Source organism: Chiloscyllium plagiosum, chromosome 7, assembly GCF_004010195.1.
Source record: "Chiloscyllium plagiosum isolate BGI_BamShark_2017 chromosome 7, ASM401019v2, whole genome shotgun sequence".
NCBI lineage: Eukaryota > Metazoa > Chordata > Chondrichthyes > Orectolobiformes > Hemiscylliidae > Chiloscyllium > Chiloscyllium plagiosum.
Window position 1 is genome coordinate 21,425,381 of NC_057716.1, and position 13,368 is coordinate 21,438,748.

The 13,368-nt window shown below is 41.2% G+C and overlaps 1 protein-coding gene across 3 annotated transcripts in view; it reads right to left on the reverse strand.

Moving 5' to 3' along the window:
- The window catches only part of itgb2 (integrin, beta 2), a 93,184-nt gene that overhangs the window by 69,448 nt on the left and 10,368 nt on the right, over positions 1-13,368 (reverse strand). The window contains exon 2 of one of the 3 annotated variants that reach the window (XM_043693219.1): positions 9,376-9,544. The exons of the other annotated variants lie outside the window; for them this stretch is intronic. The gene's annotated coding sequence lies outside the window, so the exon portion shown is untranslated. The remainder of the gene's footprint in view (positions 1-9,375; positions 9,545-13,368) is intronic. 3 annotated transcript variants of the gene reach the window in all.

Below are 13,368 nucleotides of genomic sequence, written 5' to 3' on the forward strand. Positions count from 1 at the left end.
CTGATTTCCTTCAGTTCCTCTCTCCCACTAGACCATATATTCTCCAACATTTTTGGACATTATTTATATCCTCCTTTGTGAAGGCAGAAGTAATAATATGTATTTAAGTGCTCTGCCATCTCTTTGTTCCCATTGTAACTTTTCCTGTTTCTGAATGTGAGGCATCTGCATTTGTCTTTACTAATCTTTTTCTCTTCACATACCCATAGAAGTTTTAGACAATCAATTTGCATGTTTCCTGCAAGCTTTTTCTTGTATTTTATTGCTCCTCTCTTCACCTGTCCCTTTGTCCTGATTTACTGAAATGCAAACTGCTCCCAGTCCTCAAGTCTGCTCCTCTTTTTGGCCACTTTGCGTGTCGCTTCCTTGGCTCTAATATCATCCCTAAGTTCCCTTGTTAACCATGGCCGAGCCATCTTTACCTTTGTGTCAGACAGGAATGAACAAATTGTTTGAGTTCCTCCATGCACTCTTTATGTTTGCCATTGACTATCCACTATCATCCCTTTAAGTAGTGCTCCTTGATTTATCATAGTCAGCTTGCACTTCATACCATTATAATTTCCTCTATTTGGGTTCAGGATGCTCATCTCAGAATCAACTACATTACACTCCATCTTGATGAAGATTTTTATCATACCACAGTCACTCTTCCCCAAAGTGCCTCACACAGTGAGCTTGCCAGTTTTTCCTTTCTCATTACACAATACCCAGTCTAGGACAGCCTGTTCGTTGGCGTTTCCTCAATATATCGATCCAGAAAAACCATCTCATGCACACTCCAGGAATTCCTCTTCTTTGGTATTGTTACTGATTTGATTTGTCCAATATACATGCAAATTAAAGTTGCCCATAACCAAGCCACTCACCGTTCTGACTCGGAAATAGATCACTGTTCCTTCACTGTCACTGGGTCAAAATCTTGCAACTCTCTCCCTAAGGGCATTGTGGGTTAACCCATAGCAGTTCAAGAAGGGAGCTCATCACCACCTTCTCAACCACAACTAGGGACGGGCAAAAAATGCTGGCCAGCCAGAGATACCCATGTCCCACGAGAATGAATAATTACAGATGTTGCTTGCATCTCTAATTTCATGTTTAATGACTTTCCCAACATTACCACTATGGTTTGTGTGTCTATTTACAACAACCATTGTTGTTTTCTGTCCCTTGATGTTTCTAAGCTGGACCCATGTATATACCCCTTCACCACAGCTAATATCCTTCCTCGTTATTGTGTTCACGTCCTTTTTAACCAGCAATGCTACTCCACCTCCTTTTCTTTTTTGTCTGTCCTTCTGAAAAACTGAATAACCCTGGATATTCAGTTCCTATCCCTTGGCACGCTGCAGCATGTCTCTGTCATCCCAACTATATCATATCCATTCATATCTACTTGCATGAATAATTCTTCACTTTATTGTGAATATTCCGTGCATTAAGACACAAGCCCTTAAGTGTTGCACTAATTTTGCACTAATGCTTGAATTCTTCACTGATCACTTTTCTTATTTCAACTTCTGTCTTTAGTTTTTGCCCTTGTTTCTACGTCCATTGACTCCAAGTACAGATTCCCATCCGCTTGCCATGTTAGTTGATACTCTCCCCAACCACAAGCAAATACTCTTCCTAGGTCATCAGTTCCAGTCCCTCCCAGGTGCAACCTGACCAGCTTACAATGATCCTCGTCTCCAAAGAAACAGTTCCATTGCCCCAGGAATCTGTAACAGTCTCCTTTGCATTTTCTCTCTCATCTGATATATCCTGCACTTCCTACTCTGACTAACACGTGACCTACTAGAAATACTGAGATCACTATTTTGATGTCCTATTTTTTAATTTGTTTCCTACCTCCGTATATTCCGCTTCAAGGACCTCATTCCTTTTCTTACCTATGTCATGGGTATGGTATGTACTACGACCACTAGCTATTCATCATCCCACTTCAGAATGTCTTGCGGCCATTCCAAGGCATCCTTGACCCTAGCACCCAGGAGGCAATATGCCATTTTTGGAGTCTCAATTGTGGCCAGACAGAAGTGTCAATCTGTTCCCTTACAATTGAAACCAAATATTATCCCTCTCCGGTGCAACACAGCCAACCATGGTGCAAAATATCTGGCTTTTACGACTTTCCTCTGAGAGGCCATTCCCTCCAACAGTATCCAAAATGCTAAATCCGTCTTGCAAGGTAATGGTCACAAGGAATTTCTGCACTGCTCTGTGTTGATCCAGGTTAGGGCACTGATTGAATCATTACAATTCAGTTGTACTGTACTGGTGTTAGGTCAGTGTGGTCATTTATATCAGCTTCGGCTTAGGAATATTACCCTCACCTCTGAGTCAAATGGCTGTGGGTTTGGTCCCACCTCTGAGATCTGAAACATATAACCTCCGCTGAAGTTTCAGTCCCATAGCGAGAGAGTGTAGTACAGTCAAAGATGCTGTCTTTCCGAGTAGATGTTAAACTAAAGTTGTGTCTGCTCTGACACTATTTGAAGAGGCATTCACGCTGTTTCCAACCCAATAATTTATCCCTTTACCAAGACTGCTTTCGAAAAACACGGTAGCTGGTCCTTTTCGTTTCATCACAGTTTGTACCAACCTGCTGTGCGCAAATTGGCTTCTGTGTTTCTTGCCATTTAAAACACTTTAAAAGTACAAGTTTTTAATTCATTCAAACAATGCACATTTGATGCTCATTCCTAATTACCCTTGTAGGCTGTGATGTACTTTGGCACAACTTGGATCAAGGAGGATGCTGTGGAAAGGCAAGACATTCTTTCTTTCCTGATAATTATTCAGTGAGCTCTACTTGATGGTACATATCAAGTATAAATGTCAATAAAAGGCAGAATTGAGTCTTAAGCTGACATGTGCTTCAGTCATGACATGCACTGCCTTGAAATTTGCAAACTGACGCTTCGGTCGGATTACCAGAAGCATGCTGAGTATTTGTGAAATTATAACTAACCATACATTGTACAAAGATTTTCAATTAGTATAAGGAGGGAACCAAAAGGAATCATGCAACATAGTGCCACGTAGTAACATTTATTAATTCAATAAATCCAAGATTAAATGCAACAATTAACTCCATCATCTTCTTGCCTGAAACTGTAAACCAGTTTGTTGGCGCAATGTCCCCTCATCAGATGCATAATCACATAATACATATTTCACCACTTACCAACAAAATTCTTACTGCTGGGAATGTGGCAATCATTCTCATTCACTCGTGTTTTGCTGCAACCTGCTACAAGCATAAGACTAATCTCTCAGGACATGAATAAAGCAACTGTTGAGTCTAACAGGATTCAGAAATAGAATACAATGATGTGAGTCAGACAATTAATTCGCCTACAAACAACAGCAGGAGTTCATAAGTATCTTCTCTCCACTGAAAGTATGGAAACTGCAACTTGTACGGTTAAGTATGGCACAGTGAGAGAGAAAAACCCCTGTAAAGATTATCTAATATTGACATCTAAAAGCCTAAAGCGTTGTATAATTGTTTTTTTCTGAGGTTATTTTGAGGTCAGGGATAAGTTCTTGTATGGTTTGATGAATGTAAAGGATTGTTCCCTATGGAAAATATGAATTAAAAAATGTGGCACAACTTATCTAGTCAATAAGGGAAAGGTAAGTACTGGAATAAAATAAAACCAGCAATTTGTGATCGCTGGCATTTATACTCATTGTTAATGCCCACAGCCTCCTCCCCCGTGTGAACAACCTTAATCTGTGCACACATACATCACAGGATTTAACAATTTAAAAAGCCATTTTCTGTTGTTTTATGAATTATGGCAGACATTTTGTGCAGTACAGGTCTCACACAAGCTGTGGCATAATGGCATAATGGGAACTATTAGAAGATTTATATAATACAATTTAATTGTTAGGTCTGACGTTGATGGTTACTTAATTTATTAAGATGATGAATAGATCAAACTCACCAGTGGCACAGAAATTTGTACACAGCAGGTTGGTACAAACTGTGTTAACAGGCCTGCAGACCTGTTAACACTCAAGAGGCAGCAATTCAAAGAATATGTCCAGTCAATGATCTGAAATCCCACTGAGGCTCTTTGCAGACCTGCAGCTGGGACAGAGATAAGCCAGAATGATATTCCCCACTCTTAAAATGTAAGCTGCTCATCAGTGGATGGGAGATTGTCTTTAAATTGCTGAGTATGGGGTTTCAGCAGGAAGCCTTCATTATAAAATAATTCTTCTGTGTAAAAGAAGGTACATTTGGGAGCTTTCTTGATTCAGGGGTGACAACTTAAGTCTTGGAATTGGTAGTTTTATTCAGAAGTACAGGACACTCTTGGCTGAAGTGTTTGACTTCAGGAAGGTCAATTTCAGGAATTCAGGTTTGATGCACAAAGGTCAGGAAGTGAATACTAGAAATGTTTAATAGGGGAAAAAAACGAAGTGTGAAAGTCAATGTTAAAGAATTAAATGCCTCAGAATAAAAGAAAAGACTATAATAAGGCATTGAGTAACAATGCTGAAAACCTAATTTTGCTCATCCCCTTTTGGACTAATTGGCATGCTTTAAGTAACTTTTGCAACCATTACAAAAAATAAAAAAAAAACAGTACTAAAAGCCAAAATTTCCAAAAGAATTAAATAATAAAGTAACTGACATCTTTAATCATCAATATGAAAGGGAACATCAGCAGTCATGCAATATATATCCTTTCTCTGTTAGAATCAGAATCAGAATTAGCCTTTACTCAATGAATATCATGGAAAGTTTATATATGCTACTTCCAGCACCGATTTAGGCACCTAAGTACAGCGTCTTTTGTTACAAGATTTTTGACCATAGAGTAGCATTGCAGAAATATACATTCAGAACAACAGACCAAGCTGGCACCTAGCTTCCAGTCCTCACTGAGCCCTGGCTTCAGACCATGCCGAGCTTCACCTTTAGGATCATGATACTGGGAGATCACTTCCAGGCTGGGCCAAGGACGCCACGATAGGAGGCCACTACGCCAGGCCGACAGGTCACTATATCACATCGGGAGGGCCATACACCAGGTCAATAGGTCACTATACCACACCGGGAGGCCACTACGCCAGGCCGATAGGTCACTATACCACACCAGGAGGCCACTATGCCAGGTCAATAGGTCACTATACCACACCGGGAGGCCACTACGCCAGGCCGATAGGTCACTATACCACACCAGGAGGCCACTACGCCAGGTTGATAGGTCACTCTACCACACCGGGAGGCCATTACGGCAGGCCAATAGGTCACTATACCACACCAGGAGGCCACTACGCCAGGTCAATAGGTCACTATACCACACCGGGAGGCTACTACGCCTGGTCGATAGGTCGCTATACCACACCGGGAGGCAAATACGCTAGGTCGACAGGTCACTATACCACACGGGGAGGCCACTACACCAGGTTGATAGGTCACTATACCACACTGGGAGGCCACTACGCCAAGTCAACAGGTCACTATACCACACCTGGAGGCCACTACACCAGGTCAATAGGTCGCCACACCGCGCCGGGGGGCCGCTGCACCAAGCTGGAAGTTGTCACTGGAGGCCGGAAATCATTGCTCACCGGAGGCTGGAAATTGTTGCTGGAGACCAGGAGAGTTGAAGAGTGTTGGAGAGTAGAAGATAAAGCACGAAGATGAAGAAAAGAAGACGAATAAATGGAGCAGATGAGATCCACTGGGAGTTATTCTCCTATTTCCAAAAAGAAAGTGGTATTTCATCAAAAGAAAAGCAGGAGAGGGCAAATTTATGACTTTCTCAGACATTTCCCTGAGTGTTGCACTGATTTTCCATCTCCTTTCCTCTTTCAGAAAATGGCATCAACCTGTTCCAAGCTACGAATATGTGGCTCAGATTTGTCAGAGTTTAGTTTAGTTGTTAGCTAAGCTCACAGTTGGTCATATTGATAGACCATAACGTATTAGAGTAGATTAGAGTGTAGGTTAGATGATCCAAATCTCTGTGTTGGACTTCCTTTCAAGAATATGCCTGAGATCAGCAGTGTAACAACCTGACATATATATGAATTTATGCTTCCTTTTTAAAATCAATCCAAACGATGTGAAGAGGAGGTTTTGTACATAGGAACACAGGACCAGGAGTGGACCATTCAATCCCTCAAGCCTACTCTGCTATCCAGTCAGGTCATGGCTTATCTGTGGCCTCACTCCAAATGCCTGCCTTGATGCCCTTGCTTCATAAAAAATTGTCAATGACAGACTTAAATTTTGGAATTGAAATAGTATCCACCACCATTTGAGGAAGAGAGTTTCAAACATCCACTATTCATCATGTGTAAAAGTGCTTTTTAACATCTCTCCTGAATCTCTCCCTAATTCTTCGACTGTGTTCCCTGGTTCTGTCATCTTCAACCAGCGGAAATAGTTTATCTTTATTTACCCTGTCCTCCTGTATTAATATCCTGAAGATCTCAATTAGATCACTCCTTAACCTTCTAAATTAGAGAATAAAGGCCCAATTTGTCTCACCACTCCTCATAACTTAACCTATGATGTCCAGGCGTATCCCTGTAAACCTGTGTTGAACTCCCACCAGGGCCAAAAACATCATTCCTCGTGTGTGGTGCTCAGATGTGCTTACAGTAGTCTGGGATCAATCTAGGGTTTGTATAACTGTGGTATAATGTCTGCATCCCTGTGCTCCAGCCCTTTCGGATATGAAGGCCAGCATTCCATTCACCTGCTTGATTATTTTCTGCACCTGTTTGTGGCATTTTAAAGAACTTTGTACCTGCACCCCAAACCTCGTTGGCCATCCACTGTGTTTAACTTTGTGCTTCCTCAAAAATACCCTGATCTATCATTTTAGATCTGAAATGGATAACCTTACACTTGCTTACATTCATCTGCCACAGTTTCGCCCATTCATCTAATCTATCAGTATCCTGTTGTAATCTTATACTGTCATCAACATTGTCTGCAACGCTGCCCAATTTTGTGTTGTCAGCAAACTTGGATATTTGACTTTTTATGCCATTATCCAAGTTGTTAATGAATATTATCAAGATTTGTAGCACAATAGGTAATCTTCAACCCAGAATCTCTAGACTCTACTCTCACTAATGGCAATGGCAAGTGCATTTATAATGCAGCCAAAGAGATGATTTTTCAGCTACCAAGCCTTTGCAATGCACCAATGGTAGATAGTAAGAGTGGGAGAGATTCCTGGTGAGCCATGCTTGATTTGGAGAGGCACCACTCAAGCTTTGGCTTCAGAGTAGTTACCTGTTCCAGGAAAAGCAAGCTATTGAAAACAAACGTTATCATGAGCTTTGTCTGCTTCATGCATCACTATGACATCTTCTCAGTCTCAGCAACGTTGATATCTTGCAGTTATTATCAGTAGGTACAAGGTAAGTAAAACGATTACTCTGAACTAGTGCTGGAGAAGCACCTTCTTGAAAAATTGGGTTCTGTTCCCACTCTGGTTTAGAAAACATGAAATGTGTACATACTTGTAAACACCTGTTAGCAGGAGCCATTATCTCTATTTCATGGAGTCATTTTGACATTCAAAAAAGTACTCTTGCAAAGTAACCTTGCATACTTAATTACTAGAAGCAAGACTAGCTAAAACACAGTGACTAACATTGTCATGTGTTTCATATGTTACAAGCAATTATTACAATCAGCGTTTCTTCCATAGTTTCATGGGTACCTTTCTGTGCACAAAGGCATACAGACCAAGGCAACTTAGTTAGCACAGACGTATGGGTGCTACAATTGGGCTAAGCACCAAAAGGCTGAGGAGGAGGAAAAAAATAACTTGACCCAGAAATACCTGGTGAAGAGCTTGCGTGTGTGTGAATAGTAAACAAATGCTGGATCAGATTCAGCAAGATATCCTGCATAATAAAATACTCGCATTTCCAGCTGAGATTCATACATAAGTGACCATTTCCATTCAATATCAAAGAACAGCTGGTGAATGTAGAAGCAGCAACATTCAGCGAATGATAGAATTATGCAGCTCCTCAAACCCATGCCAGATTTATAGAACAATGCAAACAATCCCAATCTCTTACTCAGTCTGTCTAAGATTGCAAGTTGATTTCCCTAAATTGCGTCTCCAATTTTCTGTTAAAATCATTGGTCCTGTCCTCTTCCATTCTTTCTATGCTGTGGACTCCAAAACATTAGTGCTGAGCCAATCAGTTCTTCCACCCATCTCCCCTTCATCTTTTGCCTCAAACTTTACCACGGTGGCTCAGTGGTTAGCACTGCTGCCTCACAGCACCAGGGTCCCAGGTTTGATTCTAGCCCCGGGTGACTGTCTGTGTGGAGTTTGCACATTCTCCCCGTGTCTGCGTGGGCTTCCTCCGGGTGCTCTGGCATCCTCCCACAGTCCAAAGATGTGCAGGTCAGATGAACTGGCCATGCTAAATTGCCCATAGTGTTAGGTGCTTTAGTCAGAGGGAAATGGGTCTGGGTGGGTTACTCTTCGGAGGGTCAATGTGGACTTGTTGGGCCGATGGGCCTGTTTGCACACTATAGGTAATCTAATCACATCCAGGATCATTGCATCATCAGCAAATGAGAACAGATGTTACTGCCAATGTTATTTCAACGTATGGTGATGAAGTCTTTCTTCATCCCCCATTACTCCAAGGAGAACAAGCCTAGGTTCTCCAACCTGACCTTGCAGCAAAGTTCTTTCATCTTGGAACCATTTTGGTTAGTCAGATCTGAGTTCTCAAGAACCTTTATATAGTTCTGAAATGTGGTGAACCGAACTAGCACAGTTCTCCAATTGTGGCCTCACCAGAGCTTTAGATAACTTCAACATGAACTTCCCTATCTTGAGTCCAATACTTTGCTTCTCAGTACACTTTGCACGAACAATTGGAGAAGGCACATCCAGAATGACATTCAGCCAAAATGAGTCTGTATGACTGGAAGTTTAGTGCCTTGCTGGAATTCAGTGCAAAGGGGAAGAGATGCTGAATGCTTTTTTTTTGCTTCATAGTTTGTACTTTCAACATAATAAATTAAAGCCCAGGATCAGGGCAGCCCAGCACACAAAGAAAATCACAGGAAAACCATAAGATCATTGATTGGTAATAGCTGCAAATTTGATTATCTATTACAGATTACTTTCAGATTGAAAGTAAATAGGAGAAATATTTTACAGATTATAAACTGAAAGGCCGGTAGGAAACTTTTATAAAACAAATTAAGAACTAAGTAACTAAAATGGAGATGTGGTTCATAGTGAGGACATCTGCAAGAAGTGTTGATTGAGTTGAGCAACTTCAGCTAGATTTGATGAGCTAAAGGCTGAGTTTTGAACACTGCGACACACCGGGGAAGGGGCGAATTACCTGGATACTGTGTTTCCAGTGGCAGTCACAACCCTTAGATTAACTACCTCGAATTAGGCCAGTCGTCAGAGACAGGAGGGTGTGACTACCAGCAAGGCAGGCAGAGGGAGTTAGCACTGTAGGAGTCTCAGCCAGAGTCCTTATCCAACAGATTCAAGATTTTGGCTCCCTGTGTGGACAAGAGCAGAGTCTTTAGGGAGGATTAGCAAATAGTACCATGGTACTGGGAGCCACTGGGAGAAAATAGAAAAATGGTTATAAATGGGAATAATATAGTCGGGGGAATAGACACTATTCTCTGTGGCCCGGATCGAGAGTCCCGAAGACTGTGTTGCCCATTGGTACCCAAGTTCAGGATATCTCATCTGGGCTGCAGACCAACTTGGAATGGAAGGGAGAAGAGCTAGTTGTTGTAGATACAACAATATAGGTAGAAAGAGGAAAGAAGTTCTGCTGAGGGAATATGAGGAGCTAGAGGCTAAATTAAAAGCCAAACTGAAAAGGTAATGATCTCCAGATTACGACCTCAGCCATGAGCTAGTTGGCACAGAGGCAAATCATGGCTTGAAAATTAGTGTGGGAGAAATGGGTTTGAATTCTTGGGACATTGGCACCAATACTGCGGAAGGAAGGAGTTTTTCGAATGGGCGAGGTCGCACCTGACTCATGCTTTGACCAGAGTCCTGGTGAATTGCATACCAAGGGCTGTAGATCAGGCTTTAAACTACATAGCTGGGGGAGGGTCCATGGAAAGTTAAACAATCAAAGTTAAAGGAGAAGGTGGGGGTGCAAGTTAGTGATGAGTCTGAATGTTACCAGAAAAGGAAAGGAAGGACAGAATGTGTGAACATCATAGTGGCCCAATGACTTGTACAAGAGTAAGGAAATTGGCTAATAAGACCAAATTTAAAGGCCATGTATCTGAATGCATGAAGCATTCAGAACAAGATTAATGTGTTCACAGTGCAAATAGAGACAATTAGATATGATTTGATGACATATACAGGGGGACTGAGTGTTTTGGAAGTATCAGTTGGAAGGAAAAGGAGGTGGGTTGTTGGTAATGAAAGAAATCTGTGGTGTAGTGAGAAATGATGACAACCCTGGAGATCAAGACAGTCTGGGTGGAAATAAGAAATAACAAGAGAAAGCAGTCTCTGGTCAGTGTAATCTATAGGTCCCCAAACAGTAGCCCTGCTTGGTGCACAGTATAAACAGGAAGTACTGGGGGCTTGTAAGAAAAGGTACAGCAATAATTATGGGTGATTCAAATATGCATATAGATTTCAGAAATCAAATTGGCAAAGGTAGCCTCAAGGTCCATTGAATGTATTGGAGATTGTTTCTTGGAGCAATGTGTTTTGGAATCAACCAGACAGCAGGCTATTCTGAATTTGGTACTGTATAATGGGATGGGATTGGTTGGTTAGTGATGAATTGGAGTCCCACACTAGCACTCTGGAGTTAAACAAAGGGAATTACATAGGCATGAGGACAGATCTGGCCATAGTGGACCGGGCAAGAAAACTAAAAGGTAGGATTACTGATGCATAGTGACAGATATTTAAGGATGTACTCAATTGTTCCCAACTAAAGTATATTCCAGAAAGGAAGAAAGATTGGAAAAGGGGAGAAACATCCATGGCTAAGCAAGGAAGTTAAAGATGATTCAAAGATAAAAACTAAGGCATATCATATTGCAAAGGCAAGTGGCAGGCTGGAAGTTTGGGAAACTTTCAAAGATCAACAAAAGATTACTAGAGAAACCATAAAAAGAGCAACAGTAAATTATGAGAGAAAACTCACTTAAAATATAAAACACGGATAGCAAAAGCTTCCGTAAGAATATAAAAGGAAGAAAATAGCTAAAGTGAATGTTGGCCCCTTGAAGATGAGACTAGGGAGTAAGTGGTGGAAAACACAGAAATATCAGAACCACGAAATCAATATTTTGCTTCATTTTTAAAGTGGCGGATATGAGTACCATCCCAATAGCAGGAGTTATAGAAAGGGAGGAACTTAGAAAAATCATTATCCCGAGGAAAAAAAATACTGAACAAACTATTGGGACTGAAGGTCGACACGTCTCCAGCGACTGACGGTCTACATCTTAGGGTCTCAAAGGAAGTGGCAGTCGAGACAGTGGATCCATTGGTTATAATAACAATTCCTTGGATGTGGGATAAATTCTGGTGGTTTGGACAAATGCTAATATGACACATGTAATCAAAAAGAGAGGATGGCAAAAAGTAGGAAACGACAAACCAGTTAGTTTAACATGTGACATTGAGAAATTATTCAAATCCAGTATTAAGAAAGTCATAAAGTGCATTTGATAAGTCAAAATACAATCCATCAGAGTCAACATAGTTTTATGAAGGATAAACCATTTTTGATTAATTTGCTAAGCCCTTTGAAGATGTAACAAAAAATATCGATATTGGGAATTTTGCAGGTATAGTACATGTCAGCTTCCAGAAAGCATTTGATAAGGAACCTCACAAAAGAAATACATAACTTATAATCACATGGGGTTAGGGGTAATAAGCACCGAACACAGGAAGGTAGCACACATATGCAGTAATTAATTAGGAAAAATAATAAATGTTGGCCTTTATTTCATGGGCATTGGAGTATAAGAGTACAGAAGTCTTCCTGAAACTGTACAAGGTGCTAGTGGGACTATATCTGGAATTTGGTTCCCTTATTTAATGAAATATATCATTTAATTGGAGACAATTCAGAGAAAGTTCATGAGGACGATTCCCCAGTATGGGCAAAGGCTAAACAGATTTGAATTCTACCCACTGGAGCTTCGAAGAATGAGAGGTGACACACTTGAAACCAAAATATTTGACAGGATAATTACTGAGGGAATGTTTCTCCTCATGGGAGAGAGGATCAGAATGCAGAATTTCAGACCAAAGGGGTGCCTCTTTAAGACTGAGATGAGGAGGAATTTCTTCTCTCAGAGCATTACGAATCTTTGGAACTTTTTGTCAAGTGAGCAGTGGGAGCAAAGTCTTTATGTATATTTAAAGCTAAGATAGATGGGCGGCACGGTGGCCCAGTGGTTAGCACTGCTGCCTCACAGCGCCTGTAGACCCGGGTTCAATTCCCGACTCAGGCGACTGACTGTGTGGAGTTTGCACATTCTCCCCGTGTCTGCGTGGGTTTCCTCCGGGTGCTCCGGTTTCCTCCCACAGTCCAAAGATGTGCGGGTCAGGTGAATTGGCCATGCTAAATTGCCCGTAGTGTTAGGTTAAAGGGGTAAAGGTAGGGGTATGGGTGGGTTGCGCTTCGGCGGGTCGGTGTGGCCGAAGGGCCTGTTTCCACACTGTAAGTAATCTAATCTAATAGATAAATAGTTTGATTGGTCGGAATCAAGGGTTATGGGAAATGTAAGAAAGCGGACATGAGGAATGTCAGAGCAGCCATGATCCTACTGAGTGATGGAACAGGCTTGAGGGTTCCAAGGGCCTACTCCAGTTCCTAATTTTTATGGTCTTGTGATCTTGGATAGAGGATTGGCTAACCAATGTAGAAACAAAGAGTAGGGATAATGGGTATTTTTTGTTACTAGCAAGATGTAACTAGTTGGGTGTCACTGTCTTCAATTCTCAGCCCCCAACTATTTACAATCTGTATGAATGACTTAAACGTGGGAATAGAAAGTACTACAGCCAAATTTGCAGATGGCACAACAATAGGTAGGGTAGCAAGTTACAATTAAGAAATAGGAAATTTAAAAATAGCAATGGATGGGTTCAGTGAATGGACCAAAATTTGGCAAATAAAGTTCAATATGGTTAAGTGTAAGGTTACCAATTTGGTTCAGAGATATAGAAAGACAACTTCTTATTAAATGGAGAGAAACATCAGAGTGTATTGGTGCAGAGGAATCTGGGTGTTCTCATGTATGTATCACAGAAATCTATTCTGCAGGTAAGGAGGAAGGCAAATGGAATTTTGGCATTTATTGATAAATTTATA